Source organism: Pinus tabuliformis, chromosome 3_1, assembly GCF_031772625.1.
Source record: "Pinus tabuliformis cultivar Carrire ecotype Pingquan chromosome 3_1, CPIR1, whole genome shotgun sequence".
Lineage (NCBI taxonomy): Eukaryota > Viridiplantae > Streptophyta > Pinopsida > Pinales > Pinaceae > Pinus > Pinus tabuliformis.
In genome coordinates, this window is record NC_142301.1 from 996,606,147 (window position 1) to 996,632,241 (window position 26,095).

At 36.6% G+C, this 26,095-nt stretch overlaps 2 pseudogenes; one reads left to right on the plus strand and one right to left on the minus strand.

Moving 5' to 3' along the window:
• The window catches only part of LOC149191237 (benzaldehyde dehydrogenase, mitochondrial pseudogene), a 90,895-nt pseudogene extending 68,047 nt beyond the window's left edge, over positions 1–22,848 (plus strand).
• A 2,004-nt stretch (positions 22,849–24,852) lies between these two features.
• Positions 24,853–25,490, minus strand: LOC149191238 (rac-like GTP-binding protein 7 pseudogene; annotated as a pseudogene).
• Positions 25,491–26,095: the final 605 nt, after the last annotated feature.

A 26,095-nucleotide genomic window follows, 5' to 3' on the forward strand; every position in this document is an offset into this window, starting at 1 on the left:
TATGAAATTTAAGAGGTCCACAAAAATGGCGTTCTCACTCTGACCATCATTGATGAGTTTGGCCATTCTTTCCAGGTGAATGGACATCAGGTATGTATTTATCATAAACCACTCCCAAAAGAGTCTTTTTGCCAACAGGTACGTGATGATCCCACCATGCAAATTTTAGTTGCAGGAAGTAATGACCCGACAGCTGTACTGTCATGAAAATTTATCTCTCTTCATCTGTAAATAATGTATATATTTTTATTATAGTTGTTTGTAATTTAGTTAAGATATGAATCATTGTGTAAATATGGGGATTTCTCTTATTTTTTTGGTGTGTTTAATAATTGTTGTTCAGTTAATTGAACAGTTGCAGTTTGTTCAATTGAACAGATGTTGTTCGATAGAATGAACAACTCTGATTTCTTTTTTGAATGTTTATTGTTCAATCAATTGAAAAATTGTTGTTCAGCCAATTGAACAACTGTTGTTCAATAGAATGAACAACTATGATTTTTTTCTTTTTTATTTCTTGTGATCAATAATTGTTATTCCATTGTCATTCATTTTTAATCAAAGAGCCATTTTTCTCTCCCATGCTTTCCTATCAAACCTATCTTTTTGGATTTGCAATTTGTACCAAAGATAAAGGAAAAACAATAATATTAATACCACTATGACTTGTAAAATCTTTGATGGTTACCTTTATTTCGAAACTGACTTGGTTCATGTATACAATGACTGGTTGAATATCTTCTCTTTGGACATATCATAAAATCATTCACTATCTTAATGCCATGTTGGTTTATCTTTCACACTTTCAATTGATAATTCCCTTTGGTATGATGATATATGGATACAAGCATAAATTTCATTGGCATTTTTTACTTCTCATTCCATCCCTAACTCTTAAGGAGTAAATGAGCCTCCCTCCCTTTACAATAAAAATATGGAAATATGGAAATACAATACAAATCTTCTTAAAGAGGATAGGGGGTCTCATTATGAGCCAGCCTACCATGATCATAAAGATGTAAAAAATGACATTCCATTATGGCCACCACACCAGGGTAATGACCTTCTAGTTAGTCAAAATTTTTAGAAGGACAAAAGGTCTCATCACAAGCCGGCCTAATCACTTTGTTATATTGTGGTGAATAGCACTATGATTATATGGTTACCATGCCACCATAGCGATCTCTTTATAGCAATAAAAAAGAAAACCATCTAAATACTAAGTGGAGGATTTTGGCTCATTTTCGGGTTTAAAAGAAACCCTATCAAGGCTATGAACACCTACTGGCAACAGTGGCTCTACTTGTGGTATTGAAGTTCTATGTTACATTGCCAGTTACTCTTTATCCCATTATTTCCTATTGATTCATTTCTAAAGCTGAATTTACCAATTGAACAATGTTTATAACTATATTAACGAATATGCATGGTAAAATATACTTTTTATATATTATATCAATACCTTCCAATCAATTGATACCAGCAATCACTATCATTTATCATCGGTCATGCTTTCATCATATTTTACCACCTAAGGAAATATCCCTTTGCATAATGATTAATTCTTTGCTTTATTCCTTTTGCGATCATTTCCCATCTTCGTGACCTATATTGCTCTGACCAATTTTTTTGGTTGTATTTACATCGCTCTAATTTTTGTCCTACGACATTTAAGAATTCCCAACATCCTTTCCATTTTTCCCATGATTTATGGTTGTGGATGCCTTTTTCTAATTGGAGGGTGGAAGGTATGCATTATGGATAGCGTGTGTATTAATTGCCAAGTTGTTTTCTGATTGGAGGGGGGAATGTATGCATTATGGATAACATGCACAATAATTATTAAGTTTCGCCAAATACTAATAATGTGACAAACAACATCATTGCCCTATTAACAACAACTTTAAATCAACGTCATTGTTCTTTTAATGAATTTGAAGTTTTGTATACGGTTTAGTGTGCTATTCCAAACAATAACCAGCTACTAAGAAACAATAACCATAAGAGGAAAAGCTATACATAATGAACCTACAATACTCAGAGTAATAGAACAAGCTCGTGAAATTCTTGAGCGCGCCGGTTGGCTTTGGTACATGGACAAATTACAGGGATTCCATAATGAAATGACACTTTAATTCTTGCAAAATCTACAGTATGGACGCATGATGGTGAAGGGTAGAAATATAACAGTTTTTGAAGCAGTCACTACAAGAAAAAAGGTCATTGGTGACAATCTTTAAAAAATCGTTATTCTAAGTGTATATAGTGATGGCCCTTTAAGGTTTGTCACCAAAGCCATTTTCAATGACATTTTTTGTAAGGGTCATTAAAGGCCTATCACTAATTCTCTCTTTTGTGACACTTTTGGTGAGGGTTGTTAAAGGCCCATCACTAATTCTCCCTTTGGTGACACTTCTAGTAGCGATATTTTATTGACCCTCACAAATGCTCTTTTTGGTTACTTTTGGTGACGGTCAAAAAATGTTCATCATCATTGATCATTCCAATGAGTTTTTTATGACACTTCATGCCTATGTCGGACCTTTCAGGTCCATCACCAATGTTGCATATGGAGACGGTCTTTAAAAAAACATTGTTGTAAGTGTATATAGTGATGGTCTTTTAAGGTTGGTCACCAAAGCCATTTTCAATGACACTTTTTGCGAGGGTCGTCAAGGGACCGTCACTAATTCTCCTTTTGGTGACACTTTTGGTGGGGGTCGTTAAAGGCCCATCACTATTTCTCTCTTTGGTGACACTTCTAGTGACGATCTTTTATTGAAAATCACCAATTCTCTTTTTGGTTAATTTTGGTGATGGTAAAAAAATCTTCGTCATCATTGATCATTCCAATGAGTTTTTGATGACGCTATGTACCTATTACTATATAACGATTTAAGACCTTTGTTGTGGAGTCTTTTTCATTATTTGTCCAAGGTCATAGTGGTTATAGTCAATCAATTTGTTAAGACGTAATTAGTTTGTATCATTTCCCTCAAGTCATAAGAATATAGTTTTCCTATGAGTCAACACATGATTCATCTCTATTGGGTTTATTATCTAGCAAATTTCCTTTAAATAAATCTCCACTACTATGTGTAGGAACTATGTTATTTAATAAATAATCAATCTATGTCAATTCTATTAATGAGAGAGACCTAGCACTCCTCGACACTCATGGCACACCTTAACATGCTTTGGAACAGTACACTAACATTCATTAGCACCTCGCATGTCTTGGAACATATTTGTACCTAGAACATCTTTGTACCTAGAACATCTTGCCATGAGTAGGACGCCCAAGCACATATTGGCATGCCCTAGCATAGCATATCACTCCCCTATCTTGTGTTGGCATGCCTTGTAGTCCCTTGCATGCCTTGGAACACCTTGGCATAATATTGCATTGCCAAACATTAGCACTGGCACACATTGACATGTGGCATGTATTGGAACATATTATTAGTGTGCATAGCATGCCCCTTTTGAAAAAGATAAATTCTAGACTTATTAACCCTATTATGCGCTGATTTCCTCACATTTTATCTTAGTTATTGCTTTTGTTACCTTGAAACTCCTTAACGTATATTGGCATACTCTGGCACCCTGCACATGTTAGCACACTTGGAAACTACCTAGCACACTCTAGCACTTCTTGATATGCCCTAATATTCCTTGGAATGCCTTACTTATGCTTAGCATACCTTTTAACTCCCTCCTTGGCATGACAACTAGCACTCATTGACACTCCCCAACACAACCTCACATTCATTCAATTCCATGCATTTTGACTTAGTGCTTCCTTGAGTTTTCCCTTCAACTGCTTGATTTGACCTTGGCAATCTGATTCCTTGTGTAATAATGGATGGGCCTTGTTAAGGAGTTTCTCATGGTGGAAATTGACTTTGTTAAGCAAAGAATTCCTGTCCTCATTTATTTCCATGGCAATCCTATCTTCAAAGGTCAATTCTTCCATTGGTGGCTTTTGTTCTCTTTCCCTCTAAAGTGACTTCCTAAGACCCATTGTCCTTAGTCTCTTCCTTGACACATGACCTTCATGCTTCTCAGTTTCCTCATGGTCCACCACTTCCTTTCCTTCCATCTCTTGTTTCTTGGCTTTGAATTTCTCTTTCTCCATGACTAGTTGTTTTGCCTTAAGTTGATTGTTTTCTTGCTCAAGGAATGAAATGATGAATTTGGCCCTTTACAAATTGTCCTTGAGCTCCAGGATCTAAGAATACTTCTCTTTAATGACTTGTCTCAGGGTTTGATTCTCATCATGTTCCTCCAAATCAACTAGGTCAAAGTCATGCTCAATGGGCTCCTCATCATGCAAAGAAGCCTCATGATGTGATGGTGATCCTTGTTTTGTTGATATAGTAGGCTTGGCCCCTTCCTCAATTTGAGGAGAAAACACAAGCCCTATACCTCTCTAATATGTCTTGGTCACCTCATGCCTAGGTGCCTTGGAAACCTCATCATGTTTTCTTGATGACCCCACCTCCATGGGATGTACTGACATGGTTTGGTGTTGCCTTGGTGAAGTGGTTATATGCATTTTCAAGGCTGCCTCAATGAAGGTGTCCCATGTCGTGTTCACTGATGGAGTACTATAACCTTTATCAGTCTATGGTGAAAGATGCTGGGATAATGCACTTTTCCTTTCATTTGCACCCTTTCAGACATTTTGTTTAAGCCCTTATACAAGTAACTGGACAAATTTAGAGACTTGGTAGTTGTAACATGCATGGGCAGTCTTACGTGGTATTGATATAGCCTATAAAATCTAACCTCACATGTGAAGGACTTCATGACATTCTTCATCAATGGCGCATATATCTCCAATAATTATCTGAATGGGAAAACATGTGAGTGAGCACCATTGTATTGTGATTTCAAGTAGGGTTTGTACTCTTCTAGGTCTAGGTTCGTGCCTTTAAACCAATTTTCACCATGATTTGGTATACATGTAGCTTGAGAGATGCAATCCACTGAAAATATGAAATCAGTCCCTGCAATGGTGATCTTTTCTTCCTTCAAGCTGAGGGAAAATATACCCGTGAGATGCTCATGGTAACCTACTTCTTGCACTCTTTGACAAAACCGTAAACAATTGACATCGTGAAACCATTTCATGACAAATTGGGAGGAGGTGATTTCATTGCAGTTAGAGGGCTCAAATATCGGTATCTTCCCCCCTTGTTTTACTTCCTGTTCTCTGATGGTGATGAATCAGGCTCTCTACTTCAAACCCTAGGTGAAAGGCAAGCAAAAACAATGAAATTTGTTACTGTGAGGGAATGAGGTGGTATGATGGACATAGGAGTTGCCTAAATTTGTAAGGAAATTTATGAGGATAGGGGATGATGTCAGTGAGTAGGGAAAAAAGGAATTTTGGGAAATGAGTGAGGAGAAGGGGTGGAAAAGGCCAAAACACAAGCCTATCCTAGAAAGAGATATGGTAGATTAGCGTTTAGAGGAAAATGATATAAAATGAGGGGATAAGACTTTGTCGTGGATGAAAATGGTGTATTGGTTGCAAACAGAGGTTTAGGGAAAATGAATCTAGGGTTTAGGGCATTAACTCATCATTTGAGGATCAAAACCATGAAAATCATGTAAACCCTAGAAGAAGAAGTATTCGAACATTTTCTTGACATATGAGGAAACGGAGGGCATGAAAATGATTAAACTTACTTGTTATAGAGCCTGAAGGATAAAGTGACTGAAGAGGAGCTTTAGAAAATGAATTTTGGTGGTTAGACAACGATTTTTGACAACTCGGCCATGTGCGTAGTGAAGGCTTCATGTGTGTAGCATGTTGTCCAGGGGTGCAACGAAGGCTCTCTGTGCGCAGCGAGAGTCAATTTTTGCCAGTGAAGGCTATGGAATCACAATTTTTTGCAAAGGAGAGGGAGGAGCTCGATGCTAGGATGGTAGACAAGTGAAAATGAGTGTGAATGAGCTCCTCTGTGTGATTTTATAATTTGATTTTGGTGTCGAAGTGATTAATGAGGTACGATGGCCCACCTGACCAATTCACTTTCTTTTTGTGTTTTGTAGCCTTAAGACCTCTTCTTGTAACTTTAGAACCTTAGGAACATTATTACATCTAAAAAGATAAATTAATTTTGAAATCTAGTGTTAATGAACAAATTTACTTATTGCTACTCCTTATTTGCCGGTTTTATACATGAAATGACTGATTTGTGACTTTAACCGTAATGACCTAATGGTGACATTGAGCTGAATGGAGACCATGATGTTGTGACTGAAGTGATATTAATGATTTTTTCATGATGGTAGACTCAACAGAGTGATGAAAGTGACCGACATATGAAATTCTTGAGAGAGTGGAAATAGCCCTAGACACACTAGCTAGTGACCAAATTTTTATTCTAAGAATCACTGAAATGACAAAAAATTGACTTGATACCCTAACAACACCTTGTAAGAGCATATTTGATCACTGGTGACAGGCTAAACTGACTGACACTAACACCCTCACAGATAACCTTACTTATTTTGCTACTTGGGAACCCAACCAATCCATTAGAAAAACAATATTGTGCCCAACCCAAAGTATAACTTTCTCCAACTTGAGATCAACCATGCCAAGTTGGAGGTCCACCAAGTCGAATTCCAAAAATTTCTAGAACCCTGTCAGCAATTCTCGCCTGGCAAAATTGTGAAAAATGGGTCTCAAAGTGTCACCTGTAACTCCAAGACAGTAACTTTTGTGTAAACAGTGAGAGAGGTTTTTTTTTTTGGTATGTTATGAACAAAAACCTCCTCCTGCTTTCAAAAATACTTTCCCATTTTTTCATAATCCAAGCTTGAATTTGGTCACACATAAATGCAACAAACCGTGGCAGAAGCACAATAAATATTTGACTTGAAATTTTGATGACTATAATGAGGTTTTGAGTGTTGTTGAAGACTTGCGAAGAAACTTGGAGATGTCCACTACACCCTGGAGCCTTTAAAAAATGCAAAAACATCATTTTAGCCTCTTCAAACATGATTCCAAAACTGACCGTCCAGAAGCACAACAAAAGGAGAAACAAGGAATAAAAAATCATATGTATTTAACCATAATGCCTGTGCAAAAACTGAAGGAGGTTATTGTGCTTGGTTCCATGCTTAACTAAAACCTCCTTTTGTTTTCCAAAATTCATCTCCATGGATAGATTAACATATTTTACCTTTAAAAATATTTTATTCATATTTTATCAAAACACATTAACCACCATATCTATTGTGCATAATTGTTTAATTAGGATGCACAAAATGGAGATTGCCAACTCAATTACCCAAAGGAAAAAATATGAATCTCTATTGCAAAAACTCCACAGCCATAATTTTACTAGTTGGTTAAAACAACAGGTAACAATATTATTTATATTATAAGTGTACTTAAAAATCAATATATTAGAATATTGTCATGTAGGAAATTAAATATTTTTTAAAAGGTTGAATGTATGGATTCTTACTACATCTAAAAATCTAAAACTATATGGGTGGAAGGATATGGAAAGGTGTCTGATACACTTAAATGGCTAGCGCGTGGCCCCAGGAAATTCGTGAATAAGTACAAGGGATTCCTAATCAATGGTTATAGATTCAATACAAAAAGCATAGAGAATGATAGAACCACCCAAAATAGCGGCATCTGTATGAAAGCTCAAACAATGATGAGGTCAAGTTCCAAGGATGCAAACCCTGTACTTCAAAACACAACCTGTTATGGAGTGGTAGAAGAAATAATTACATTGGACTATTTTTGTATGGAGTACCCATTGTTCAAATGTAATTGGATTGATGTATACAATAAGAGAGGGATCAAAACTGATGATTTGGGTTTTACAATGGTGAATATGAAGAAATGTTTAAGTCAAAATCAGTGGCAAGATGATCCATTTATTCTAGCATCGCAAGCTAAACAAGTATTCTATGTACAAGATCTAGTTGAGACTGACGGGTATGTATTGTTAACATGTCCTCCAAAAGGATTGAGAAATAATACATCATATGAACCCGAGTATGCATATTTGTCACAGGTTGTAGACTTTCAAGAAACAAAATGTGTAAGTGAAGAACATATCAACTATGTCGATGACAACATTGACGTGAAAGTGGATTATGTATGTTGAGATTGTGAAGGAATATGGTTGAATATTAAGAAATAAAAGATATTGATTTTTCTATTTTGTTTTGAGGACTCCAAAATCGATATTTGGTTATGAAGAGGGATTCCTTTGTTTCTTATCTATAAAATGTTTTAGACCCATTTAGTAGATCTATTTTTAGTCCCTGACTACGTCAGAGACTATGTTTTTCGGCTTGCACCATTAATCTTATCAAATTGAATAGATAAAAAATTGATATGTGAGAAGTTTATCTAAATTTTATATTTTATATATTTTTAATATTGAAATGAGATTTTTCTATATTATTATTAGACCAAAGCCCTAAAATTTACTCATTTAAAAGAACCTAGAAAAATAAAATTTATTAGGCACATGCCATTTGTTTAGCCTTCTTCTACGACTGTTTGTTCCGCACATTCAAAAAAATAGAGATAGGTCTTCAGAATGATGTGGGCGCACTAAGGAGATCACCTAGCTCTTTATTGAATAGGACTTTTGCATGTTGGATGTGTAATGCCAATAACTACATATTTTATCTCATGAGGAGAAAAGTTGATATAATATAGTAGGGCTCATCTTAGGACACTACTAGAAGCTCTACTACGGGATGACACTTACTCATCTCATCAAGGACACCTCAAATAGGTAGCATATATCACATATATTTGGAATTTCTCTTGTTGATTACGTGATATCCCCATGCATCAATTTTAGGAAATTCCATTTTAACTAAATAAGAAGAATCTTATTTTTTGATCCTCGATGAAGAAAAATAATGGTCATCGGATACATCGAAAATAGATTTTGGCTATTGAAAAATGCCAAATGATAAGGTTTTTGATTTAATATAATATGATCTAGTCCCACTAATGGATTCTTTTCATTATAGTTGCAAGGATGAGAAGAGGTTTTCACTACGAACCTTAGCTAGTAGGAAGGAATTATTGGTTGAATCTAATCAATTAGTAATGGTAACATCATCCCAATTGGCTAATTATATATGTTGGATGAACTTGTTTGTACCCCTTGTTGGTGCTTAGCTTATTTTATGCCCTTTTTTATGCATTAACAACTTATTGTTGTCCCTTAATGGAAGACGAGTAAAATGAATATATCGCGAAAGCTCTATCTCTGCCAATTGCAAAAGGTTAGAGCAACATCCACACACACATAGGAGGAGTACACTCATCCCTAACATATATGGTATGGATTTCTTATGCCTAGGCCAAGAAGATACTTATCAATGATGTAAATCATCTTTGATGTGCAGACTATGAAAAAGAATAATATCATATGGCACATTAGACACACTGAACGGGTTTGAAACCCTCCTCTTGCATAGATACACATGGTGAAACCCTAATAAATTAATAGGACACCCTTAATGGCTCTAAAAAGTCTCTGACCTCCCTCCATATAACACTTGACGGGTTGAAACCCTACAGCTGGAAGTAAGGAAGGAAGGATGGGTTCGCATTTTGGTTGTGGACCATCATAGTTGGATGGGGAAAGTTCAACGTCTCACTGCAAGTTTCGTTGAGCCTCTCAATCTAAGGCATCCTGCCACTATTATGGAAACCCCCGAAAATGCTAGTTTTCCCATTTGATATCGGGAATGTTGGATTTCCTCATTGAACTAGGAAAAATTCGATTTTCACACTATGGCAAAATGTGAATTGAGAGGGATCTACTGGAGAATAACATTAGGCATGAAGGAATTGGTGTTTTCATAGCTCTCAACCATAGCTCTCAAAAATAATTTCTCTCATGATCATGCCCTTTCATGGTGGATAGTTCATTTTAACCACCTCATCAACTATGTTGTTACTAAAAGCCTCTCCTATTTGTTTTGTTGAACCTCACTAACTTCATTGGGAACAACACATTTGGCTATCCAAAAAACCATATGGAAAAGTTCTAGCTCGCTCGACCTCAAATAATGTTAAGGGGACACTCCATAACACTCCCTGGCACACATTGCCACACTTTGGCACTTGGCACAATCTTTCCATGTCACCCTGTAACTCCAGAATTCCTTAGCACTACCTAATATACCATGTCAGTCGCTCCTTAGCCCACTTATAACTCACTGGCACTCCCTGTCACACACTCCTATTCATTCATTTCCATGCATTTTAAACTAGCACTCCCTTGTGTTTCCTTGGCACTGCATAATACTCCTTGATATGCATTGGCATGCCATAGCACCTGAAACATCTTGGCATATTTATTTGGACTCTAGCATGTCTTAGAACTACCCAACATACCTTGACACTCCCTCCTTAGAACACCTGGAGCTCACTAACACTTCTTGTCACAAACTCTTATTCATTAATCTCCATGCATTAATTGACTTAATGCTCCCTTTTGTTTCCTTAACACTCCCAAACACTTCCTAACACATGTTGGCACACCTTGGCACCTGACACATCTTGGCCACATGTCACCCTATCACTCTAGCATGACTTAGCGCTACCTAGCATGCCATGTCACTCCCTCATGCTAGTTGAAGATTCATGTTTTCCCGTTTTCCAAAAAAAAATTATTTAGGGCCTCAAAATGGCTCTGGATGTTTACGACATGAAAAACTACTAAAAATAATAACTTGTGCTACAATTAAGGAAACTGAAAAACTAAAAGAAACAATGGTGGGGGTCCAAGTGGAATAGGCGGGTGGCCACCAATATCCACCTGGATCATTCTGCCCCCCTTAGGAAGAAATGGTCCTCATTGCATTGAGTGCCTCCATGAGATGGGAAAACTTCCATTGAAATTAGTCCTTGGTGAGCCACTTGCCTTGGTGTAGGATTTGGCTAGCTTTGATAACCCGATACAATTGGATCTTCTGCTGGAGAGTTTTCTTGATCTGTGTGTCCATGATCTGATTAGTTAACACATACATTAGCTAATTAGTTTGCACATATTAATTACCACTAGTTGAAGAAGTATAGGTTCCTTGAATCAAAGATGATATCTTAACACAAGTTACCGACACTTGAACATAGTTTCCATGGATCTCATGGACAAAATATGGATAGACTCTTTAAATCTTAGGAAACATTTTCTCATAATCTACTTAATATATAAGTGGTAGGGCTTCAATTTTTTCCATTTACTGGGAAATCTCACCCAAAAATTCAACCATTTTAGAATCAATCCTATGCTAAATCACACCTACCTTCAAGCTGAGGGAAAATATACCCATGAGATGCTCATGGTAACCTACTTCTTGCACACTTTGAAAAAACCCTAAATAATTGACATCTTCAAACCATTTCATGAGAAATGGGGAGGAGGTGATTTCATTACAATTAGAGGGCTCAAACCTCAGTATCTTTCCCCCCTTGTTGTACTTCCTCTTCTCTGATGGTGATGAATCAGGCTCTATACTTCAAATCCTAGGTGAAATGCAAGGAAAAACAATGAAATTTGTTATTGTGAGTGAATGAGGTGGTATGATGGACAGAGGAGTTTCCTAAATTTGTAAGGAAATTTACGAGGATAGGGGATGATGTTAGTGAGTAGGGAAAAAAGGAATTTTGGGAAATGAGTTAGGGGAGGGGATGGAGAAGGCCAAAACACAGGCTTATCCTAGAAAGAGATATGGCAGATTAGGGTTTTGGGGAAAATAATAGAAAATGAGGGGATAAGGCTTTGTGATGGATGAAAATGGTGTATTAGTTACAAAATTAGGCTTAGGGACAAGGAATCAAAGGTTTAGGGCATCAACTCATCGTTTGAGGATCAAAACCATGAAAATCATGTAAACCATGGAAGAAGAAGTATTTGATCATTTTCTTGACATATGAGGAAAAGGACAACATGAAAATGATTAAACTTACTTGTTATAGAGCCTGGAGGATGAAGTTACTGAAGAGGAGCTTTGAAAAATGAATTTTGGTGGTCAAACAACGATTTTTGACAACTCTACCCCGTGCGCAGTGAAGGCTTCATGTGTGCAGCGTGTTGTCCAGGTGCACAACGAAGGTTCTCTATGCGTAATGAGAGTCAATTTTTTCTAGTGAGGGCTATGGAATCACAATTTTTTGCAAAGGAGACAGGGGAGCTCGATGCTAGGATGATAGACAAGTGAAAATGAGTGTGAATGAGCTCCTCCGTGTGATTTTATAATTTGATTTTGGTGTCAAAGTGATTTATGAGGTATGATGGCCCACCTGACGAATTCACTTTCTTTTTACGTTTTGTAGCCTTACGACCTCTTCTTGTAACTTTAGAATGTTTGAAATCAAGTGTTATTGAACAAATTTACCTATTGCTACTCATTTGCCGGATTTATACATGAAATGACTGATTTTTTGACGTTAACCGTAATGACCTAATGATGACACTACGCTGAATGGAGTCCATGATGATGTGATTGAAGTGATATTAATGATTTTTTCATGATGGTAGACTCAACGGAGTGATGAAAGTGACTGGCATATGAAATTCTTGAGAGAGTCGAAATAGCCCTAGACACACTAGCCAGTGACCAATTTTTTATTTGAAGAATCACTGAAATGACAAAAAATTGACTTGACACCCTAACAACACCTTGTAAGATCATATTTGATCACTCGTGACAGGCTGAACTGACTGATGCCAACACCCTCACATCTAACCTTACTTTTTTTGCGACTTTGGAACACAACCAATCCATTACAAAACCAATATTGTGCCCAACCCAAAGTCTCCCTTTCTCCAACTTGAGGTCAACCATGCCAAGTTGGAGGTCCACCAAGTCAAATTTCAAAAAGTTCTAGAACCCTGTCAGCAATTCTCGCCTGGCGAAATTGTGAAAAATGGGTCTCAAAGTGTCACTTGTAACTCCAAGAAAGTAACTTTTGTGTAAACAGTGAGAGAGGCTTTTTTTTTAGGTATGTTATGAACAAAAAACCTCCCCTGCTTTCAAAAATACTTTCCCATTTGTTCATAATCCAAGTTTGAAGTTGGTAACACATAAACGCAACAAATCTTGGCAGAAGCGTAACAAATAGTTGACTTGAAATTTTGATGACTTAAATGAGGTTTTGAGTGTTGTTGAAGACTTGTGAAGAAAATTGGAGATGTCCACTACACCCTGGAGCATTTAAACCATGCAGAAAAATCATTTTAGCCTCTTCAAACTTGATTCCAAAACTGAACATCAAGAAGCACAACGAAAAGAGAAACAAGGAAGACAAAATCATATGTCTTTAAAAAATATTTCTTGTGCAAAACCTAAAGGAGGTTATTGTGCTTGGTTCCATGCTTAACTAAAACCTCCTTTTGTTTTCCAAAATTCATCTCCATGGATAGATTAACATATTTTACCTTTAAAAATATTTTATTCATATTTTATCAAAACACATTAACCACCATATCTATTGTGCATAATTGTTTAATTAGGATGCACAGAATGGAGATTTCCAACTCAATTACCCAAACGAAAAAATATGAAGCTCTATTGCAAAAACTCCACACCCATAATTTTACTAGTTGGATAAAACAACAGGTAACGATATTATTTATATTATAAGTTTACGTAAAAATCAGTATATTGGAATATCGTCATGTAGGAAATTAAATATTTTTTCAAAGGTTGAATGTATGGATTCTTACTACATTTAAAAATCTAAAACTATATAGGTGGAAGGATATGGAAAGGTGTCTGATACACTTAAATGGCTAGCGCGTGGCCCAAGGAAATTCGTGAATAAGTACAAGGTATTCTTAATAGATGGTTATAGATTCAATACAAAAAGCATAGAGAATGAGAGAACCAACCAAAATAGTGGCATGTGTATGGAAGCTCAAACAATGATGAGGTCAAGTTCCAAGGATGCAAACCCTGTACTTCAAAATACAACCTGTTATGGAGTGGTAGAAGAAATAATTACATTGGAATATTTTTGTATGGAGTACACATTGTTCAAATGTAATTGGATTAATGTATACAATAAGAGAGGGATCAAAATTGATGATTTGGGTTTTACAATGGTGAATATGAAGAAATGTTTAAGTCAAAATCATTGGCAAGATGATCCATTTATTCTAGCATCGTTATTCTATGTACAAGATCTAGTTGAGACTGACTGGTATGTATTGTTAACATGTCCTCGAAAAGGATTGAGAAATAATACATCATATGAACCCGAGTATGCAGATTTGTCACAAGTTGTAGACTTTCAAGAAACAAAATGTGTAAGTGAAGAACATATCGATGATGTCGATGTCAACATTGACGTTAACGTAGATTATGTCTATTCAGATTGTGAAGGAATATGGTTGAACATTAAGAAATAAAAGATATCCATTTCTCTATTTTGTTTTGAGAACTCCAAAATTTATATTTGGTTATGCAAAGAGATTGATTTGTTTCTTATCTATAAAATGTTTTATACCCATTTAGTAGATCTATGTTTAGTCACTGCCTAGGACAGAGATTATTTTTTCTGCTTGCACCATTAATCTTGTCACATTGAACACATAAAAAATTGATATGTGAGAAGTTTCTCTAAATTTTATATTTTATATATATTTTAAGATTGAAATGAGAATTTTCTATATTATTATTGGACCAAAGCCCTAAAATTTACCCGTTTAAAAGAACCCAGAAAAATAAAAATTTATTGGGCACATGCCATTTGTTTAGCCTTCTTCTATGATTGTTCGTTCCGCACATTAAAAAAAATAGAGATAGGTCTTGGGAATGATGTGGGTGCACTAAGGAGATCACCTACCTCTTTATTGCATAGGACTTATGCATGTTGGATGTGTAACTCCCAACAACAACATATTTTTATCTCGTGAGGAGAAAAGTTGATATAATATAGTAGGGCTCATCTTAGGACATTACTAGAAGCTCTATTGCGGGATGGCGCTTACTCATCTCATCAAGGACACCTCAAATAGGTCATATATATCACATATATTTGGAATTTCTCTTGTTGATTATGTGATATCCCCATAGATCAATTTTAGGAAATTCCATTCTAACTAAATAAGAAGAATCTTATTTTTTGATCCTCGATGAAGAAAAATAATGGTCATTGGATACATCGAAAATAGATTTTGGCTATTGAAAAATGCCAAATGATAAGGGTTTTGAATTAAGATAAGATGATCTAGTCCCGCCGATGGATTCTTCTCATTATAGTTGTAAGGATGAGAAGAGGTTTTCACTGTGAACCTTAGCTAGTAGGAAGAAATTATTGGTTGAATCTAATCAATTAGTAGTGGTAACATCATCCCAATTGGCTAATCCTATATGTTGGATGAACTTTTTTGCACCCCTTGTTGGTGCTTAACTTCTTTTATGCCTTATTTTATGCATTAACAGCTTATTGTTGTCCCTTAATGGAAGACGAGTAAAAGGAAGATATCACGAAAGCTCTATCTCTGCCTGTTGCAAAAGGTTAGAGCAACATCCACACACACATAGGAGGAGTACACATCCATAACATATATGGTATGGATTTCTTATGCCTAGGCCAAGAAGATACTTATCAAAGATGTAAATTGGCTTTGATGTGGAGACTATGAAAAAGAATAATATCATATGGCACATTAGACACACTGAACAGGTTTGAAACCCTACTCTTGCATAGATACACACCTTAACATGGGGATAAACCCTCATAAATTAATAGGACACCCTTAATGGCTCTAAAACATCTTTTACCTCCCTCCATATAACAGTTCATGGGTTGAAACCCTATAGTTGGAAATAAGGAAGGAAGGATGGGTTCGCATTTTGGTTGTGGACCATCATAGTTGGATGGGGAAAGTTCAATGTCTCGCTGCAAGTTTCGTCAAGCTTGTCAATCGAAGGCATCCTGCCACTGTTATGGAAACCCTTGGAAATACCAGTTTTCCCATTTGATATCTCCAATGTGGGATTTCCTCATTGAACCAGTCAAAATTCGGTTTTCACACTATGGCAAAATGTGAATTGAGAAGGATCTGTGGGAGAAACTATCATGCTAACTATTCACAAGGAAGGAGGGATTTGCATAATGGACCATAATAGTAGGCATGAAGGAATTGGTGTTTTCATATCTCTCAACCATAATTGCTCTCATAGTGGTGCCCTTTCATGGTGGATAGTTCATTTTAACCACCTCATCAACTACGCGGTTACTAAAAGCCTCTCCTATTTGTTTTGTTGAACCTCACTAACTTCATGGGGAATAACACATTTGGCTATCCAAAAAACCATACAGAAAATATCTAGCTTGCTCAACCTCTAATAATGTCAAGGGGACACTCGCTAACACTCCCTAGCACACATTGCCATACTCTAGCACCTGGCACAATATTTCCATGTCACCCTGGCACTCTAGCATTCCTTTTCACTTCCTAATATACCTTGCCACTCCCCCCTTATCCCACCTATAACTCACTGGAACTCCCTATCACACACTCTTATTCATTCATTTCCATGCATTTTAAACTAGAACTCCCTTGTGTTTCCCTGGCATTCCATAAGACTCCTTGATATGCATTGGTACACCATAGCACCTGACACATCTTAGCATATTTCTTTGGACTCTAGCATGCCTTAGCACTACCCAACATACCTTGACACTCCCTCCTTAAAACACCTGGAGCTCACTGACACTTCTTGTCACAAACTCTTATTTATTAATTTCCATGCATTAATTGACTTAGTGCTCCCGTTTGTTTAATTAACACTCCCAAACACTTCCTAACACATGTTGCCACACCTTGGCACCTAACACATCTTGGCCACAAGTCACCCTATCACTCTAGCATGACTTAGCGCTACCTAGCATGCCATGTCACTCTGTCACACTAGTTGAAGATTCATGTTTTCCCGTTTTCCAAAAACACATTGTTTAGGGCCTCAAAACAGCTCCAGATGTTTAGGATGCGAAAAAATGCTAAAAATAATAACTTGTGCTACAATTAAGGAAACTGAAAAACTGAAAGAAACAATGGTGTGGGTCCAAGTTGAATAGGTGGGTGGCCACCAATATCCACCTGGATCATTCCTCCCCCCTTAGGAAGAAATGGTCCCCATTGCATTAAGTGCCTCCATGAGATGGGAAAACTTTTATTGAAATTAGTCCCTGGTGAGCCACTTGCCTTGGTGCAAGAGTTGGCCAGCTTTGACAACTCGATACAATTGGATCTTCTACTGGTGAGTTTTCTTGATCTGCGTGCCCATGATCTGATTATTTATCACATATGTTAGCTAATTAGTTTGCACATATTAATTACCACTAGTTGAAGAAGTATAGGTGCCCTGAATCAAAGATGATATCTTAACACAAGTTATTGACACTTGAGCATAGTTTCCATGGATCTCATGGACAAAATATGGATAAAATCTTTAAAACTTAGGAAACATTTTCTCATAATCTACTTAATATATAAGTGGCAGGGCTTCAATTTTTTCCATTTACTGGGAAATATCACCCAAAAGGTCAACCATTGAAGAATTAATCCTATGCTAAATCACACCTACCTTCTAATTTTTAAGATCTTCGTGAGCTTTCACCTATGAACCTTAAAGTCAGAGCCATTTAGTACCTTGAATGGTGGAATAGAAGGCATTGAAACAGGAGGTAAACACCATTCCTCTTCATCTTTGTCAATATCTCTAGAGACACCTGCAATACCCATCCCTTGACTCAACATGATTCCACTTCCTTTACAGACCCTCCCTTCAAGGGCATCCTCATAGGAAGAGCATGTAGTTGAAATATTATGATAAAAAAATGGGGCACATCCTCTCTTTACAGGGTTTCAAGGGAAGGGTATTGGAAAATAACCGTCTTATGCTCTATAGCCCTTAATACCTTCTCAATGCATAAGTGAAACAACATAGTGATAACTGGACCCAAAGATAGATCGCAACATTCAATTGGGATATGGTTTTGGTAAAACCAAGGACCTCCTTTCAAGATCATGAACTTGTTTTTAGCATTCTCAAAAAGAAGTTTTAAAACCCACATTAAAAAGGGTAGATTTTCACCTTAGCCTTTACAACCTTTGCCCAAGACAAATCTATCTAATTGATTATTCTAGATATGTTAGGTCTTGGAATTCCAGAGTACCTAATCAATGCCTTTGAGAGGCCAACTCCCTAGCTCGAAATAAAATTTAGTCCTATTGAAGAGGCAACTTGAATAATCATACTAAAAGGAGACATTTTTCCTTTCTTTTAATTAATTTACAACAAACTTCAATGCCTATTCTTTCTTATCTCCGTCTTCCATTCCCAAACAAAAAAATCATTAATCTTATATCATAAACACTGTATATAGATAAGCATTGGAATCATTTTCCTCGGCTCATGGGGTAACTTTACACCTCAACCCATGTAAGTGGACCTAAGTCCATGGTACAACCCATCACACTCTAATGTGGTTCTAATTGTCTCCTCAAAACTAGGGCATAAGACACCTTACAATGCAAAATGGTCAAGCCATCTCGAACTTATGGCCTTTTTGCCTTCATGGAACACATTCTAGCTAGTGCTCACCAAACATATGCACTAACACCACTAACACACACAAAAAGTCCAAGATACTCGTAAGATGTGACCCACACCCAACTGCTTAGACTACAGCTTCATAAAATGAACCTTCAACTTTGGATGTCCAAAACCAGTAATATCCTAACCCAATATGGCCTATTCTTTATATTTTTGTAATTCACTCCTTATCAAATACTTGCACCTCTTTAACACTCCATGAGAAATCTACGTGAATGGTTACCTTCCAAGTTCCAACACTACGAAAAAGCCACCTATATTTGTTGCAACAACCATGCCAACTTCTTTAGTGGGTTGTACATATATTTCACATTTCTTCTTCACCTTGCAAAGTGGTAGTGCAAGGAGAGGGTATCAACTTCAATCAAGGAATGTTCACTTAGTACCACTACCAAGTTCCCTTCCCACAAATTCTCAAATGTCTTAAGTTATCTTCACAAATTCTCATGGTGCATAATGTGCTTGTCTACACCTCTAAGTGAGACTACAACCTCCCAACCCGTCTAACTATTCCACCTCTTCAACCTTTGTTAGAGTCTGTTTGGATGTGCACCCATGCCTCAAGTAGAACATAACACTAACATCCCAAAACTGCATGCTCGTTCCATCTTTTATTTCCTCACTGAAACCACATTATTGCACTACTTAAAATTAAATGTTTACATCTTAAGGAAAAGCACCTACTTTTCTTATGACAACCTAAACTATGCGAGTGACTTGGAGAGGACTCCATTTTCTCAAGATAAAAACATCGGGTCTTACAAACCCATTCACACAACAATTTGAATATATTTAACCTAAAGAAGGGTACATACCCTACTCCTTCCAAATTTGTCATATAACTTTTAAGAAACTAACACATGTTTTTAATTATTAAATCTTTACTATAGACTCTCTTTTGTTTGCACCCACCTAATATGCAAGAACACTTAAATATTTTCAATACAAACAAATTAAGAGCACATGTTTCCTTCTTACACTTAAATGTTTTCAATACAAAGAACTTGTTTCCTTCTAATAACATTCAAATTCCAAAAATACAATATATGTACCTCCATAAATTTTAATAACAAAATAACATTCAAATTTTCCAAAAATACAATACATCTACCTCCATAAACTTTAACAACGAAATCGTTACATAAAAACGATAATCTTAAAATTAGATTATAACCCAACCAAAAACACACATGAGGGCATTAGTTTATCAAATGAAACTAAAAAAATTAGTATGCAAGTGAAAATGGGCTCTAGTTTATCAAATGAAACTAAAACTAGGCGCTAGTTTATCAAATGAAACTAAAAACTTAGTATGAAAGTCAAAATGGGCACTAGTTTATCAAATGAAACTAAAAACTTAGTATGAAAGTGAAAATGGGCATTAGTTTATCAAATGAAATTAAAAACTTACTATGAAAGTGAAAATAAAATAATGTATTTAAGTGAACATAAAATAATGTATGTAGATCTAGCTAACTGCGTGGAAGCGCATCCTATTGACAAAGTGGAAGCTACAGTTCCAATTGAAGCACATCCTATTGACCAAGTGGAAGCTACAGTTCTGATTGAAGCAATCGGGATATTTCTTTGATGCACATCGTTTGACCAAGTGGAAGCTACAGTTTCGATTGAAGCAGTCAAGATATTTCTTTGAAGCGCATCCTATTGACAAAGTGGTTCGTACAGTTCTGATTGAAGTAGTCGGGATATTTCTTTCCTCGGCTACTTCACCTTTGCTTAGTGGAGTAATCCAAAAAAGAGAATATACAAAATCTAGCGTTTTATGTACAGAGATCAAGGCAGAGTGAAAGGTAAAGGAATACAAGATCTAAAATGCCTCAGAGAATAAAACTAAAATCCCCTAGAGAACCATCTATGAAGGAATAGGCCTTCCTTATGGATGTTGCTTGCTACCTATTGGGAAAACCTCCCCTTCATTATGCTCTTAGCTGAGTTATGGAGGAGAATTTTGGCATATTTAAAAAAATTAAGCATTAATTTTGCTTTATGAAACCCCTCCCAACCCCAATCTTCGTTTAATGTTATAGAATAGGTAGTGTCTATTCACTTTTCAATAGGTGGAAGTGAAAACTAGATTGAAGAGATCACAGGTGAGAGAGAAAAATAGATTGAAGATATTTACAAATGAGGGTTTTACCAATAGAAAACCCAGTATCGAACCCCAATCAATCTTCACTCCATTGATGGTTCCAATGTATGTTTCATATTTAAATTCACTGCATTTCCCTCATTTTCATTTCCCCCATTTTTAGTCTTTGATGCATAGAGGAGTACACACATCTCAGGTCTTAGGTTCAACATCCACTATTTTTTTGCATCCACACCTGTATTGTTAGGCTTTAATCACTAGTATGTTTAGGCTTTAATCTTTGTGCTGCATTTTGTTACTATTTGCAGGCATGGCATTGGAATTTGATGAGTTTGAGAGGCCATTTATCATATTGAAGGAGCAAGTGCAGAAATCCGAATGACAGACTTAGATGCTCAGAAGGTGAACATTGCAGCTGTCAGGGCCATCGCGAGAATACTCTGAAACTCACTTGGCTCCATGCTACAGAGCCTCAATATTCACTTCTAGCTCGATCAGTCCGGTCGGCCGGTACACGGTCACCCACCGTTGGATTGACAGCTTCATCACAAGAAGCATCCATAAAGAATACTCGGATTCAAAGTTTAGGAACAACCACAAGTGCTTTGGAAGAACCTATAGCACCACCTGTCCAAGTAAAGTATACACATCTTCTTATCGATGGACAATTTGTTAATGTGGCTTCTGGAAAAAACATTTCCAACATTGGATCCCAGAACAGGGGATTTGATTGTCAATGTGGCTGAAGGTGATGCAGAAGACGTGGACAGGGCTGTAAAGGCTGCACGAAAAGCCTTTGACGAGGGCCCATGGCCGAAAATGACTGCTTATGAGAGATCATGTATTATGCTCCAGTTCGCTGACTTGCTTGAAAAGCATAATGATGAGATTGCAACCTTGGAAACATGGGACAATGGGAAGCCTTATGAGCAAGCAGCCTTGGTTGAAGTGCGAATGACAGTGCGGTTATTTCATTACCATGCAGGGTGGGAAGATAAAATACACTCTCTTACAATTCCAGCTGATGGACCTTATCATTGTCAAACATTACATTAGCCTATTGGAGTTGGAGGTCAAATCATCCCTTGGAATTTTCCACTACTTATGTTTTCTTGGAAAGTTGGTCCTGCACTAGCTTGTGGGAATAATATTGAATTAAAGAGTGTTGAACAGACACCATTAACAACTTTTTATGCAGCAAAAATTTTCCATGAGGCTAGACTGCCTTTAGAATTTCTGAATATCATTTTCGAATATGGTCCAACTGCGAGAGCTGCAGTTGCAAGACACATCGATATTGATAAGGTTTCTTTTCTAGGTTCAACTGCTAGTGGTCGAGAAGTGCTAGAGTGAGCTTCCAAGAGAAATCTTAAGCCATTGACATTGGAACATGAAGGAAAGGCCCCTTTTATTATGTTCGAATATGTTGATGTCGATCAAGCCGTGGAGCTCGCTCACTTTGCATATTTTTCAATCAGGGTCAATGTTGTTGTGCCAGGTCACGAACCTTTGTACATGAGAGTATCCATGATGACTTTGTAGAAAAATCAAAACCGTAGTGTTTAAGTTAGGTTGTCAGTGATCCTTTCAGAAAAGGTGTTGAGCAAGGTCCTCAGATTGACCAGGATCCGTTAAACAAGGTTATGAGTTCTATCAAGGCTGGGAGGGAGGGTGGTGCAAAAATTGTAATAGGAGTCGACCAAATTGGTACCAAGGGCTTCTATATTATGCCTAACATTTTCTTAGAAGTTAAGGATGACATGGCCATAGCTACTGACGAAATATTTGGTCTAGTATAGTCAATTATAAAATTCAAAACTTTAGATGAAGTAATAAAGCGAGTGAATGCTACACGTTATGAGTTGGCAGTAGGAGTGTTTACAAAGAATATAGAGACTGCGAACACTCTTACTCGAGTATTACTTGTCGGAATAGTTTGGGTTAATTTCTTTCACATTTTTGATGCTAGTATACCTTTTGGTGGCTATAAAATGAGTGGAACTAGAAGAGAGAAGGGTATCTACAGTCTCAATAACTACTTACAGATTAAAGTCTTTGTCTCTCCATTGAACAATCCAGCTTGATTGTAGGCTGTTAGTTCCTACAAATGGTTTTATTGTGTGGGGGAACATATTCAGTTCCTGATGGTCTTGTAAAGTCATTCTAATTTGAATTTATCTTTCTCTATCAATAATAATGTATATGACCTTCAGATAGGTGTGATGCTCTTGTTTTCTTGTGAACCTACACAGTCGTGTCTCTCTAAGATTCTATAGTTTTAGAATTTGGAACTCAATTATCATGGCCATATCAAATGTGAAATGAAGGGTGTCATAGTTTCCCCCATGTTTTATGGTTCTTGTTTTTCTGTGAATGTGCATAGTCATGTCTCTGCAAGACTCTGTAGATTCAGAATTTGGAACTCAATTATCATGTTCATATAAAAAAGAAAAAAAATGATGTTAGTTTGGAGAAAAAAAACAGAAATAAAACTTTTCTAGCAACAGACAAACATCACAGACAATGGAGCAACAACAACATTACTCAATCATATTCTATACTCAATCACACACAATAGAAGAGATAAATTGACAGCATAAAAGAGAAAAAATAAATGTAGAACATAAATCACTTCATATTACACAACAGACCTAGGCCTTGGCTTGCCTTGCTCAGGCTAAGAAAATACAAATTTATAGAGGCTGAAAGAGGATCTAGAATCATGCATGTGATTCAGATGAAGATCTAGAAACGAATGGCAGTGTGGTAGGTTCAACGTGAGTGCTGTGGTGACAATAGGGACGACGAAGTGTTTGGGAGTCGGTGCTAGCATTAGCATAGTTTGAGTTATTTTGGATTCACACTTAACAGAAGTTTCTATTCACTTTTCAATAGGTGGGAGTGAAAACTAGATTGAAGAGATCACAGGTGGGAGCGAAAACTAGAATGAAGAGATTTACGAATGAGGGTTTTACCAGTAGAAAACCTAGTATCGAACCCCATCCGATCTTCAGTCCGTTGATAGTGCCAAGGTATGTTTCATATTTAACTTCACTGCATTTCCCTCATTTTCATTTCCCCCATTTTCAGTCTTCGACGCAGAGAGGAGTACACACATCTCAGGTCTTTGGTTCAACATCCACTGTTTTTTTGCATCCACACTTGTATGTTTAGGCTTTAATCACTTGTATGTTTAGGCTTTAATCTTTGTGCTACATTTTGTTACTATTTGCAGGCATGGTGTTGGCATTTGATGAGTTTGAGAGGCCATTTATCATATTGAAGGAGAAAGTGCAGAAAATCCGAATGAGAGACTTAGATGCTCAGAAGGCCAACATTGTAGCTGTTAGGGCCATCACGAGAATCCTATGCACCTCACTCGGCCCCATGCTCCAGAGCCCCAACGGTGATTCCAGACTTAGTAAGCTCCTGTTCCATTTAATCGTTGTCTATTTTTTGATCAGTGAAACCCATTTAGTTATGAAAATAGGTATACTTTACTTTAAAAACCTATGAATTACAAGTAGAAATTACATCAAAAAAATTGTAGATATTTTCCAAGGAGTGGAATAATCGAATACTTTATGATCTTTTATATACTAAGTAAATCATGCACATTGAGACAATATAACCAAAATCAGTAATAAAAAATTACATGGCTTTCTGATAGGGCAAAGCGTAGATCACCTCCATGCCTTGAACATGATTCTTAGCAGTATGACTTCAACTGCAATTGAGAACTCACATGGTCAAAACAAATATTTGACCACTCTCATCATAGTATCCTATGCAGTACACCCAAATTTCATTTACATTTCAAAATAGTCCTCCATAACCACAACACGAAATGATATAAAATGAAAAAAATCAGGACCTTTCATTTACATTTCAAAATAGACCTCCATAACCACACAGGAAATGATATAAAATGTAAAAGCCTAGAACTTTTCCAGAGCATCTGGCTTTACAATAAATTAAACATACTAAACATATAGTAACAAATCATAAATACTTGGGAAATATTATGCTAGCCTTTGATTAAATAATGCACTTTAAAGTTCTGCAGATGCGAAAGATAGATAAAGCCCTTAAAGAATAAATCATGTTCTTTTCTTGTTTTTGTGTTTCTTTTGCTTTGGTGGTTGAAGAACCACTTTGATTACGACATCAAAAACAACCTTAACATTCTTTTGTGTTTTAGAACTGCATTCAATGTATGCTGCAGCCCCGATTTTCCTCTTAAAATTCTCACCTTGCACTGTTGAGATTGGGACTACTCCAGGATGATCAAAAAAAAATTGTTTGTCTTTTCGTAAATCTAATTTTGTCCCCACCAAAATGATAGGCACAGATGGTGCGTAGTGTCTCAATTCTGGAATCCACTTTTTGGAATGTTTTTATAACTGGCCTTGTCGATCAAGGAGAAAGCTGGGAGGAAGACATCCACACCTCTATAACTTAGGGACCTAATCCTGTTGTAATCCTCTTGTCCCGTCATGTCCCAGAGGCCAACATTCATTGTACTTCCATCCACCACTACATTTGCACTGAAGTTATCAAACATTGTTGGTACATAGTCTGTTCTAAATGTGTTTCTTTTGTAGGAAATAAGCATGCAAGTTTTTCCCACAACACCATCCCCCACAGTCACACACTTAATAAATCTGGCAGTACTCATGGTTGCTCTGACTCTTCAGAAAAACTAACTATATTTGTTGGAACATTTCCTATCTAGTGGTTGAATTCACAAAGGCTTCTTAGCTCACAACACAGAATAGATAATCAAAAGTTTTAAAGCACCCAGAGCGATTACAAACTAGAAAGAAAATTGTTTCTCAAATTAATATTTAAAAGGCTATCCCAGAGAGATTAACAACCATTAGAAAATGGAGCACATTTTGAAAAGAAACAAACAAACATCTCAATCTAGAACATCACAGTTGGGATCTGTACTCACAAAAACCAAATACTCTATGATCTGCTCACTCTTCTCACACACTGCAAGGCCCACCGAGTTCCTACAGAAAAAAAAAAATAAAAAAAAAAAAATAAAAAAATAAAAATAAAAAAATAAAAAAATAAAAATCAATTTTGATAGTTAAAGGCCATTGTAAGATATTGTCACAGTCCATGATGTTATTTCCAAGTTCTTATGTGGGAGGTTGTCTGATGGATGAGGAACAAATTGTTATCATTACAAAAAGTCTTGTGTTAAGCACCTCCGAGCAACCTTCCATAGGAGCAACGCAATATCCCAAGGGGGGATGGGGACTACTTCTCGTGTGGGTCCTGGACCTAGGAAAGTGAAGACATAGACTATGCATGCTTCGG